This window comes from Podarcis tiliguerta (genome assembly GCF_965153285.1).
Source record: "Podarcis tiliguerta genome assembly, chromosome: 11".
NCBI classification, from domain to species: Eukaryota; Metazoa; Chordata; class Lepidosauria; order Squamata; family Lacertidae; genus Podarcis; species Podarcis tiliguerta.
The window spans coordinates 56,983,114-56,996,204 of NC_139544.1; the positions used below are offsets into that span (position 1 = coordinate 56,983,114).

At 45.5% G+C, this 13,091-nt stretch overlaps 1 protein-coding gene across 2 annotated transcripts in view; it reads right to left on the reverse strand.

Annotated features, from left to right (window-relative positions):
- Positions 1 to 13,091, reverse strand: part of PIK3C3 (phosphatidylinositol 3-kinase catalytic subunit type 3) — a 127,346-nt gene that overhangs the window by 12,099 nt on the left and 102,156 nt on the right. The window lies entirely within an intron of this gene.

Below are 13,091 nucleotides of genomic sequence, written 5' to 3' on the forward strand. Positions count from 1 at the left end.
TGACCCAGAAGCTGTATGCCGGCTCCCTCGGCTAATAAAGCGAGATGAGTGCCGCAACCCCAGAGTCGGCCACGACTGGACCTAATGGTCAGGGGTCCCTTTACCTTTACCTTATTCACACATTGCGCCAAACACAGTGAAGAAGCTGTCTTGAAATGTACAAGTGCTTGTGTGGACGAGTGCACAGTTGTCGATTTGCACAGCTAAAATACTGAGGGCACGCTCTAAACAGACTGTACTGGTGCTCAACGTTACATGTGAACAATGGTGCCAGTGCACAAGTGTTTGCGTGAAAGATTGCACCCCTACTGTACAGCTGAATGTGCGAAATGAGAGCCCCCTCTCCTCCCTCCACAAACACCCATACCCTTCCCAGATCTGCTCCATAGAGTTGTGGGAACCCCTAAAAAGCAAATATGGGGGTGTGTCAGGCAGGAATCTTTGAGATGACAGAACATTCACATAGGATGCAACACATTAAAATTATTATTATTATGATGTTATTTCATGGCTTTTCACAAAAAAATGTCCAAGTGACTTACAGGACGTGATAAAAATTCCAAGAACTTGTCAACCATTTAAAATCAGATACACAAGAAACAAATAAGTAATAACCAAGGATTCTGGGATTCCCTCTGAAAGCCACAGGGAAATCATAAAGCTTCCACTTCGTATAAAAATGGAACTCTTATTGATTATCCAGTTCCGACGGAGATGCCTGGCCAATATCAATGTTGAACACCCACCGTATAAGAGTTTCCCTCGTTACTCTCCTTAAGGCAAGAACCCCAAGCACACATTTGCGTAATCCTCCATTTGCACAGAGGTAAATGGAAGAGCATCTCTGCAGCTTAGCATCTGCTGAGGAAAACCTAGCTCCACTCATCCTGTTCTGTGCATAAGCCACGCCACACATGTGTAAATGTTGACTTATTGCTCCACTTATCATACGTGACATCAGTGGCCGTTTCAATTCAACGCTCTCAGACTGTATTTTACTAGCCAAGTTTCACCACCGTGGGACAAAGAGAAGGTATCCTCACCACTTGCTTTAACTTAAGATTCTGAACGTAAATTATAAAATTGCCAGCTGTTCCCCGGGGAGCCTTGGTTGGGCAGAAAATGATCTCGATTTATAAAGGTCTTGTCTGTTCCCCTGTCCAAATATAAGACTTCTCTCCAGAGTGCTTTATATTACTCCGGCTAATAGCGAACAGAGTTGAGCGAGTGCCAACAAGGACTGTAACCCAAAGAGGGCCACTGATCAAGAATTAAGTATCAATATGCCCAGCTGGATGAAGACCAAGGTTAGAAGAAGTATAAAGAAGCTCAGCATCCTTCTGAAGTCTGAGCAGGTTGTGGTAAGCCCTAGAGCACATTCAGGGGGTGCACCAGGAGAGAATATTCCACTGTGCAAACAGCAAAATTAAGTGTGTTGGTGCTGACCTATAAAGCCTTAAACGGCCTTGGCCTGGATAACTGAAGGAGTGTCTCCACCCCCATCGTTCAACCTGGACACTGAGATGCAGCTCTGAGGGCCTTCTGCTGGTTTCCCCATTGTGAGAAGTCAAGTTACAGGGAGCCAGACAGATAGCCTTTTTGGTAGTGGCACCTGTCTTGTGGAACATCCTCCAATCAGATGTCAAGAAGATGAAGAACCACACAACTTTTAGAAGACATCTGAAAGCAGCCCTGTATAGGGAAGCTTTTAATGTTTGATGTCTTACTGTGTTTTACTTTTTGGAAGCCGCACAAAGTGGCCGGGACAACCCAGTCAGATGGGAATAATAATAATAATAATAATAATAATAATAATAATAATAATACTGACATAACATTCACTACTTAGCACTGTGAAGGATGCAACCCACTAAAATTATTATTGCATTGGTTCATGGCTTTCTACAAAAATCCCTGAGGGGGTTACATAATTTTATAAACAAATTCCAATCCCTTGTCAGCTATTTAAAATCAGGTAAAGGTAAAGGGACCCCTGACCATTAGGTCCAGTCCTGACCGACTCTGGGGTTGCGGCGCTCATCTCGCTTTATTGGCCGAGGGAGCCGGCGTACAGCTTCCGGGTCATGTGGCCAGCATGACTAAGCCGCTTCTGGCAAACCAGAGCAGCGCACGGAAATGCCGTTTACCTTCCCGCCGGAGCGGTACCTATTTATATGCTTGCACTTCGTGCTTTTGAACTGCTAGGTTGGCAGGAGCAGGGACTGAGCAACCGGAGCTCACCCTGTCACAGGGATTCAAACCGCCAACCTTCTGATCGGCAAGTCCTAGGCTCTGTGGTTTAACCCACAGTGCCACCTGTGTCCCTTTAAAATCAGGTACCTAGAAACAAATAAATGATGATAATTATAGCTAGCTAGCTAGCTAGCTAGATATAGATAGATATAGATATAGATAGGTGTTCAATACAAGAAGAACAAAAGGGGGGTCCCATCTCTACCCACTAAACAACAGCAAAAGCAGGTCATATATCACACCAGAGTACAATTTAGGGCCAAGAGGAATGCATTATCCTGATGAAGGGAAGCTGACAGGACTGGGGCCAGGTGTGTTTCTCTGGGGAGAGCATTCCACAGTCAAGAGGACCACTTTGCTGCAGTTGCTTTGAACACCTTTGATTCAGAATGGCAGATGAAACTGATGGACTATATGGAAATGGCGGAAATGACTGGCAGAATCTGAGACCAGGGAGAAGAGTCGATGGAGGAAGATTGGAAAAAATTTAAAGTATATTTACAGAAATATTGCAAAATTAATGAATGTTAGATGAATATTGGAATGAAATTATAAGGTTTTAGCAGAAGTGTTATTAAGAATTATATGAACATTAAGTGTTAATGTGTTAAAATGGGAAATTGAAAGTTAAATTATGTTATGATAAATTACAGACTAAATTGAAGAAGAGGGAAAGGATTTGTTGAACCAGATAATTTGAACCAGAATACAAAAAAGGGAGGTGCGAGGAAGTCAAGGAAATAAGCTAATGAAAGATCTGGATACAAAAATTCGGATTTGTGTTTTTGTATTTTTTTTTCTTATGTTGTATTGTTGTATTGTATTTTTTCTTTTCTTTATTTTTCTGTTGTTGATGTATTGTTTGTTGAATCTGTGTATTGTTTTTCTTTTACTGTTTTTCTTTTATAAGTATAAAATATCTAATAAATTTTTATTTTTAAAAAATGAACATCTTTGATTCACTGCTTTAAAACTTCCCTTGCCCTATCAGAACTTTTTATCTCTCTCTAGTGCCTTGCTCACTTTCAAGAAACATGGTAGAAAAGTTATTTTATTATTATTATTAAAATAAGACAATTCTTCCCACTTGCGCTGATAACATGTCTGCATCATCTCTTCCTTTTGGCAAATGTGCAATTAAAAAGAGGAGGGGAGGAGGACATCCGTGAAGCCCAAAGAGGAAGAAGTCTTGCCAAGGCAACAAATTATTTCTCGGGGTCATTGTACGACCAAGATTAATGCACACACGAGTCCCACTTGTGAAGTGATCCACAGGACAGGCAAGATCTCAGAAAAAATCTGCTCAGTGGTACAGGAAGTGAAACTAATTTTGTTTCGAATCTTTGAGCGTTTGCAAAATCAGTTTAGCCGAATAATTAAAAAACAACACACACCCCATGTTGCAAGTGGTCAATCCCCCTACCCAAGCTCTATGCATTGCACGTGGGAAGTTGCCTGCAACTTTCTGAATTCCTATTAAAATCAGCCTTTGTTTGTGCAGCCGTTAAAATTATTAATGCCTCGCAAGCAAACTGTATCTTAGATGCAGAAGATGGGGAAGAAATTGAGATATAATTTTCGCATTGCTTCTACAGAGGCCCTTGCAATTATCTTTCCTCCAGCATCTAATTAAATATGGATTTTAGACCATTTGTAAGTCCTGAGACTAAAGTGGGGAGGCGGGAAGAGTAAAAACAAACAAACAAACCAGCACAAGAATGTAAGTTATTGTTCCAATATTGGTCCAAGAATAAATGTTAGCACATCTTCCATTGGGCCAAATACCATTGTAGAAAAAACATAGAAGCATTTTCATTATGCTATCCTTCAGCTAGCGGAGTCTGGTGTTAATTCACAAACCCTCCTGCACCTAATACAAACTTTGCCCAGATGCTTTATTTTCGGACACCAATTTCCTCTTCATTCAAAGCAGAGGCACACTTCGCGCTTAAGCCCAAATAGGATTAGCTCTCGAAACAAAAGGGAGGCAGCCTCCTTGCAGCTCCCGGGAAATCCAATAGAATCCCAGAGTTCGCTGGATTTAGTTCCATTCTGGACCTGGGAGGAATAAGTTAACATTGGCAATTTCACCTTTTGTCAGAATATTCCGGCATCCCTACCCACCACTGAACATATCTCCTGGGAAGTTGCTCCTTTTTACATGTTATTATTGGTGCAATATTTGGACAGAAGGTGTGTGCCCTATTGTGGTAGTGGCCCAAAGGGCCATAATGAATGCGATAATGTAAACCCCGATAAATCCTTGAATATGCTTCTAATAGAGAAGTTATGGTAAAAAGGTAAAGGTAAAGGGACCCCTGACCATTAGGTCCAGTCGTGGCCTACTCTGGGGTTGCGGCGCTCATCTCGCTTTATTGGATGAGGGAGCCAGCGTACAGCTTCTGGGTCGTGTGGCCAGCATGACTAAGCTGCTTCTGGCGAACCAGAGAAGCACACGGAAACGCCGTTTACCTTCCCGCCGGAGCGGTACCTATTTATCTACTTGCACTTTGACATGCTTTCGAACTGCTAGGTTGGCAGGAGCAGGGACCGAGCATCGGGAGCTCACCCCGTCGTGGGGATTCGAACTGCTAACCTTCTGATCGGCAAGTCCTAGGCTCTGTGGTTTAACCCACAGTGCCACCCACGTCCCTTTTACAAATCCTTGAATATGCTTCTAATAGAGAATTATGGTAACCTGTTGCGTTATGAAACTGATGATTTGGCAAGTCGCCGTCCCCCACTGGGACAGAAGGACAGCTAATACGTAAATCACGAAGATACAGCTCATAAGCTAGAACATAAGTTGATACATGGTGCAAATGGCCACATGTAACACAGGTTCCCAACATGCATACAATGTGAGATCACGGTGAGAATCAAAGTTTAGTTAGCAATGCTTATTGTGCATGTGTATTAAACATGAAATGAGGTAATGATGTACATGATTGGTTTGAAAAGTTATAAATAACCCTGCCCGGACCCTTGGGTGGGGTTGCAGTTTTGCAAAAAGATTTGACTGTAACCTATTGCTTTGCAATAAACAACAATGGACTCCTAACTCCTCTCGTCTCTGAGTTTTATTGGCTTAAACTCAGAAGGTAAGCCATTTTTGGCTTACAACACTATGATATTGTTTGGCATGTGGACTGGACCAGCATTGGGGAATCTGGCCTTGCAGATGGACTCCAGCTCCCATCAGCTCCTGCAGCCAGCATGTCCAGTGATCAGAGATGAGGGGAGTAGCAGCCCCAGGACATCTGAAGGGCTGCAGGGTCTCCTGCCTCATTCGCCTCCAGCCTAAAACTACAAAAGCCATACTTGGTACTTGTAACACATTGACAGGAGGAGATGTACTGCGTTTTCTAAAGCGTTATCCTCTCGCCCCCCAGGGCTTTATGTGGACTTAGAAAGTACAGTAACCATGAAGGTAGTTCTTTAACTGATACGCATCAAAGCTCCCCAGGATGCATTCCATCAGTGTCAGAATAAACTGCAGATTCTCTTCAGTAACTCGGGAGATCACAGATAAAGCAGCTTCCTCTTTTCCGCTACTCCTAGCACAAAACAAACCTTTTGACCAAAAACAACTCCTCCTCCTCCTCCTCCTCCTCCTCCTCCTCACCTCTTGGAAGAATTACAATGGAATTATTGAGATCAAAACTCCTTCCGCCTACCGTTAAAATTCCGGAAATGTAAATAGAATGGGTTTAGGCGAGGAAAAGTGGCCAGAGGTTTGCTCCACAATGAGAAGGTAAGGGGCACTTTAACTACTCCACCCGTTTCCTGGATATTTAAAGTGTTCATTCATGAGCAATAATGATTCTTTAGACTCCAAGCCTGTGTGCAAGGTTTGATCTTCTTCAGCGATGCACAGTCGCAGCCGCCCAAGGCATGTTATAAATATAAGAACCATAGTACAGTGGTACTTCGGTTTTCAAGCATTTTGGAACCTGAATGTTTCTGTTTTCGAATGATGAAACCCGGAAGTAAATGCTTCCGTTTTCAAATGTGCCTAAGAAGTCGAATGGCTTTCTCTGTGCCCCCCCCCCCAATTTTCTCCATTGACTTTGCACACCACCCTTTGCGCCTGGGTTGTCAAATGTTTCAGAAGTCAAACGGTCTTTCGGAATGGATTACTTTAGACAACTGAGGTACCACTGTATTATTGTAGATGTCATCTTCTTAAATGTTAGGAAGAACTTTCTGATGGTAAGAGCTGTTTGGCAGTGTAACAGACTATCTTGGTAAGTAGTGGGCTCTCCTTCGTAGGAGCTTTTTTAAGCAGAGGTTGGATGGCCATGTGTCAGGGATTCGTTAAATGTGATTCCTGCATTGGAGGTGGTTGGACAGACCCTACAATTCTGTGATTCCACGATCTTCAATTGCTCACGCCCCATATGCTTTTGGGCAATGGAGCTCCAGCCAGTCATCTCAAGGCTAAATACGTATCTTGATGCAAACCTCTCCCCTTTTGCATGATATCTGGCTCCAATGGGAGAAAGCTGGCTTCACCTATGGATATAAGCTCCAGTCTTGTGCAGAGCCTAGTCATTGGTCCACCTGGAATGCCTGCTCTGAGAATTGTCTACTCCAGGAATGGGGAGGTGGATCTGGCTGGTGGGCTGATCTCTATCTCACCCAGGAGCTGAAGCTGACTTGTGGGCGGGCCACTCGCCTGTCAATCACCTGGCACCATAATGAGATAGGGGGACATTTGGGTACCAGTGGTCTATGTTCACTCCTGACAGGTTCTTCTGGTGTCTAGTTACGTACAAGCAAGCCACACTGCAACCAACTGAAATCAACCAGCCAAGCACTGGACCCCCTAACCCAGTGGTGGCCAAACTCGGCCCTCCAGATGTTTTGAGACTACAACTCCCATCATCCCTGGCTAACAGAACCAGTGGTCAGGGATGATGGGAATTGTAGTCCCAAAACATCTGGAGGGCCGAGTTTGGCCACCGCTGCCCTAACCTCTCGCAGTGATGATGACACAAACCCCTACACTAACATTATGCAACAGAATGAAAGAACAACCTCCATCTCTTCCTCCCTTCTCTTTTCCCCAAATCGCAAGATGACCATGATGAAAGCATCTCTCACTACATGTAAACGAACTGTGAAAAAAGACTCTATAAATTGAAAGTGGAGATGAAAGATGTACTCCCGCCTGTTTATAGCACAAGAAAATCCTTTAAAGACCCACTAATTATTTTTTAATAAGGAGACTTGTTTTTGCCTGTTTGGGTGATCAGCTGACTGCGGTAAACCTCATTTGGCCCAGTCACATCCTTACCTGCCCCACCTCTGTAATGACCCCAGGTGACCCCAGGCTTGGTCCAAATGGCCTCTTAGCCCGATCAGGCCCCTAGATTTCCCACCCCTGGTCTATTTTGCTCTCCAGGTTCCAGACAGGGGCCTTTGCCACCACTCCCTACCTCGTTTTTTTCAGCTGGAGATCCTGAGCTCTGTCGCTGGGACCTCTTTGCATGCAAAACGCATGTTCTACTACTGAGATAAAACCCCCTTCCTTTAACCATCTAACAACAGTAGGAGAAACAATAATAACAGATGCAAGAGATTAGACATGTCACTATTTGCTCCGAAGAAGCTACCAGCACAGCAAAAGCAACATGAATTTCCAGGGGTCATCAAACCAAGCCGGGGCAAGGATCTCCCCTTTTCTGGCTTCAGACATTAGTCTGCCCATAAGGCAATAACCTGCCCCAAAGGAATGAAGGATTAACAAGCTAGACAGTGTAAGCCCAGACCCTGCTTTCTTGAGGCAGAGGCTAACAATGCCTGAGTCAGCTACTCTGGGCAATTTGGTATCAATGTTTAATGACTACATGTTGCGAACTCAAGAGTTAGGTAGAAAGAAAGAAAGAAAGAAAGAAAGAAAGAAAGAAAGAAAGAGGGAGGGAGTCCACACCAAGTCCCAAAGCTTGTCTGGCAAGCTTCTGTTTTCGCACACAGCCCTTGATATTTCATTCAGAAGACTAATTGCAAGTCAACCATTCTGAAAGTTATCTGTTGCTACAGCGCTCGGCCTCCAGTGAGGCTACTAGGCACTGCTGATTCACGCTATGATGAATGAACAGCTTAAGAGACATCTCATCACTTTGATCATTGCAAAGGCAGCCGGCCCCAATACTCCATCAAGTCGGAAGGAAGTCCAGGGTTGTTTCCACCAGGGCTCAAAGTCACTGGGGAAGGGCTGTAGCTCAGTGGAAGAACATCTGGCCTGCATGCAGAACATCTCCAGTTCAACCCCTGGCAGCTCCAGGTAGGGCTGGGAAGCTGTCCTGGCCTGTAAACCTGGATAGCTGCTGCCAGTCAGTGTAGACAATACTGAGCTGGGTAGATCAATGGTTGTTGTTGTTGCTTAGTTGTTTAGTTGTGTCTGACTCTTCGTGACCCCATGGACCAGAGCACGCCAGGCACTTCTGTCTTCCACTGCATCCCGCAGTTTGGTCAAACTCATGCTGGTAGCTTTGAGAACACTGTCCAACCATCTCGTCCTCTGTCGTCCTCTTCTCCTTGTGCCCTCAATCTTTCCCAACATCAGGGTCTTTTCCAGGGAGTCTTCTCTTCTCATGAGGTGGCCAAAGTATTGGAGCCTCAGCTTCACAATCTGTCCTTCCAGTGAGCACTCCGGGCTGATTTCCTTCAGAATGGATCAGTTTGATCTTCTTGCAGCCCATGGGACTCTCAAGAGTCTCCTCCAGCACCATAATTCAAAAGCATCAATTCTTCGGCGATCAGCCTTCTTTATGGTCCAGCTTTCACTTCCATACATCACTACTGGGAAAACCATAGCTTTAACTATATGGACCTTTGTTGGCAAGGTGATGTCTCTACTTTTTAAGATGCTGTCTAGGTTTGTCATTGCTTTTCTCCCAAGATCAATGGTGTGCCATGGTAAAAGGCAGATTCCTATGTTACTATCACACAGTGTCTTTCTTTTGGAGAGAGGGGTGGCAGCCTTTGATGGTACAGGGGTTATGTTCCATTCTGAGCTGGGGGGATGCACAAGTCAGTGGTGAGTGAGGCCAGAGGAAAAATGGGGTGAGTGCGGATCTACATTGGAAGCAAGGGTGGGAGGAGACCAGCAACACCTCCTCTCTCTTCTGAGAGCCAGTGTGGTGTAGTGGTTAAGAGCGGTAGACTCGTAATCTGGTGAACCAGGTTCGCTTCCCTGCTCCTCCACATGCAGCTGCTGGGTGACCTTGGGCTAGTCACACTTCTCTAAAGACTCTCAGCCTCACTCACCTCACAGAGTGTTTGTTGTGGGGGAGGAAGGGAAAGGAGATTGTGAACCGCTTGGAGACTCCTTAGGGTAGGGATAAAGCAGGATATCAAATCCAAACTCTTCTTCTTCATCTTTGTAGGCTGTAACATAAGCAGTCAAATACAACGCTTCCTGTTTGCCCAGAGTGGAAACGCAGGGAGGTGTTACTCTAGCCAGGAGGAGACTTCCTGTTAAACGTGGTCTGCAGCTTCCTTCTCCTGCGTGTGACCAGGTAGGTGGGTGTGACGCTGGGAGATCCTATAAAAGGGGCTGGTCACACAGCCATCAATCTTCTTCCATTTACTTCTCTTGGACTGCATGTGGAATGAGTTCCCATATGGGATGAACTCAAACCCTCTTCTGTAACTCTTAGCAAAATCCTGCCTTCAGGGATCCAACTGTGAACTGAATGTGAGTAAACTTCTTGTTATACTTTTGAAAGAAGACTATTGTGTCTTTCTGGAACGCGGGTAGCGCTGTGGGTTAAACCACAGAGCCTAGGACTTGCTGATCAGAAGGTCGGCGGTTCGAATCCCTGCGACGGGGTGAGCTCCCGTTGCTCGGTCCCTGCTCCTGCCAACCTAGCATTTTAAAACTACGTCAAAGTGCAAGTAGATAAATAGGTACCCCTCCGGTGGGAAGGTAAACGGCATTTCCGTGCACTGCTCTGGTTCGCCAGAAACAGCTTAGTCATGCTGGCCACATGACCCGGAAGCTGTCTGCGAACAAACGCCGGCTCCCTCGGCCTATAGAGCGAGATGAGTGCGCAACCCCAGAGTCGGTCACGACTGGACCTAATGGTCAGGGGTCCCTTTACCCTTTATTGTGTCTTTATTGTTTTTAGGAGGGATAAAAGGGGACTTCCTAGGAACCAAACCCCATCTGAACAAAGCCAGATTGGATTGCTTAAGTAAAGAGATTCAAACGAATCTACCAACTAGCTTCATGCAGAGAATGCACTCTGCTGCTGACTCACAAGCGTTGAGTTAGGAAGGATACTATTAAATCAATATATTCTTTCCTAGTATCTACAACATTCCCACACCCTTTGCCAAGAGGCTACTGTAGCTTGCAGATCCGGCCCCCAATGAGCTTGCCACAGCTGTCAATGCCACGGCAACTGCAGCAGATGGTGCACTCCTTGGAGGCTGGATCTGATGCCCCCGTGGATCCTGCCACCTGAGGCAGCCAAGTCACCTTGCCTCATGTGTGGGCCGGCCCTGGATGTAGGCTGAAACGCATGGAGACACAACCTCTCCTAATCAGGAGCCAATGGAAGGTAGAGCCAAATTAATTCTAGTTTTGTCTCCATCCTCCTCCTTGCTTTGTCCTACAAGTGCAACACTGGGACGAAGTGCAGAGGAAGCCGTAAGGTAAAGGCTCATTCCTCCTGCGTCACCTCAGAGATGGAAGTAAATGTCAGGTAGAGAAACTTCAACTAGCTCTTTCCCTTATTCTGGTAATTTCCCACCACCTCTCCTGCTCAGGTCTTCCTAAAAAAGGAAAAGGGAAGCAGTGGAGAAATATGAGTCATTTTTTAATTTTATTTTTGCACGGGGGATTTGTCTGTGCAAAATGTTTAGCAAACGCTGAGCACCGTCATATCCTACGATCAGAAACTTGCGGCTCCTTTGGGATCGCTTGAACCTTCCTGCTGTCACTTTCCGTCAAGGAAACGGATGCTATCAACAGTTAAAACAGGGCTACTTTTTCTATTCTTTTTTTTTTTACAGGCATTGCTGGGCTTGAAGAAAATAGATGGCCTTTATCATCCATCCCCGCTCCTGAACTCCGATTTTTATTTTTTATTTTTTTAAAAAAAACACACAATGCAGCAGCGGCCCCTGCTGTAAGTCCAGGGATGTTTCACCGGAGAGAGCACAGGCAGTCAGAAGCATTATGTTTCTGAAACCCGCCTGAGTTTCTTTTGTCTGGCGAAGAAATCATTGGTCCCAGATGCTCTCTCATTTAAAGGTCATGTTTGCTAAGAAAGACACATGCTGAACTCTGAGGTCGCTTGGCTCAAAGGCTTGGGGAGGGGGTGAGGAGACTAGTTTTGTTTTGTCTCGTTTAGATTTAACAATAGGAAACTTGCATCCAAGCCTTACCTAGAGAACAATACTGCCAAGTGCCCCCGAGCACTTTCGTCTCCAACGAACAAAAATATTCTGTAGTTATTATCATCCGAACCATTATCCATCTTGGAAGCTGGGAAGGGAGACACTTAAAGCAGAAACAAAGGGGATATTTGCAAATCGCTGCATCGACTTCCTCACCCAAGGCAGCGTTGGCTCAATTTCTTTTAATTTTTTGGTAAAAAAGGAGAAGTGCTGGAAAACTTCTTTTGCAAGGTCCAGTATACCTGAAGGAGCATCTCCACCCCCATCGTTCTGCCCGGACACTGAGGTCCAGCACCGAGGGCCTCCTGGCGGTTCCCTCACTGCGAGAGGCCAAGTTACAGGGAACCAGGCAGAGGGCCTTCTCGGTAGTGGCGCCCTCCCTGTGGAACGTCCTCCCATCAGATGTCAAAGCGATAAACAACTACCTGACATTCAGAAGACATCTTAAGGCAGCCCTGTTCAGGGAGGTTTTTAATGTGTGATTTTAGTGTATTTTTGGTTTCTGTGGAAGCCGCCCAGAGTGGCTGGGGAAACCCAGCCAGATGGGCGGGGTACAAATAATAAATTATTATTATTATTATTATTATTATTATTATTATTATTATTATTATAAACAACACATTCTTTTCCAGGAGGATGTTTAGGAAAAAAGCTGCCTTCTCCTGAGTCTAACCAGTAGTCCATCTAAGCTTAGATTGTCTGGACTGACTGCCTCCCCAAGGTTTCAGGTAGGGGAAATTTCCCCAGTCGTACCTGAAGATGCTGGGGGCTGAATCCAGGAACTTCTGCATGCAATGTTAAATGGGGAACGTTAAAAACCATCCGCTGCACGTCTGTTTTTTGCACGTACCAATTTTGAGGAACTAGCTGGTGGTTAAGAGATGCGGGTGGCACTGTGGGTTAAACCACAGAGCCTAGGACTTGCCGATCAGAAGGTCGGTGGTTCAAATCCCCGCGATGGGGTGAGCTCCCGTTGCTCGGTCCCTGCTCCTGCCAACCTAGCAGTTCGAAAGCACGTCAAAGTGCTAGTAGATAAATAGGTACCGCTCCGGCAGGAAGGTAAACGGCGTTTCCGTGCACTGCTCTGGTTCGCCAGAAGCGGCTTAGTCATGCTGGCCATATGACCCGGAAGCTGTACGCCGGCTCCCTCGGCCAGTAAAGCGAGATGAGCGCCGCAACCCCAGAGTTGTCAGTGACTGGACCTAATGGTCAGGGGTCCCTTTAACTTTACTAAATGGAAGAGCATCTCTGCAGCTGAGGGAAGCCCGGCTTCACTTATCCTTTTCTGCTCATAAGCCAGGCCACACATGGCACGGACACTCTCAAAGCACCCTTTCTTTGGCTGCCCGTAAAACATCCCAAAGCAATTTCACAATACGTGGAAATGGATCCGAGGGCAGCTATTTTCTCGATCCAGCCCATGG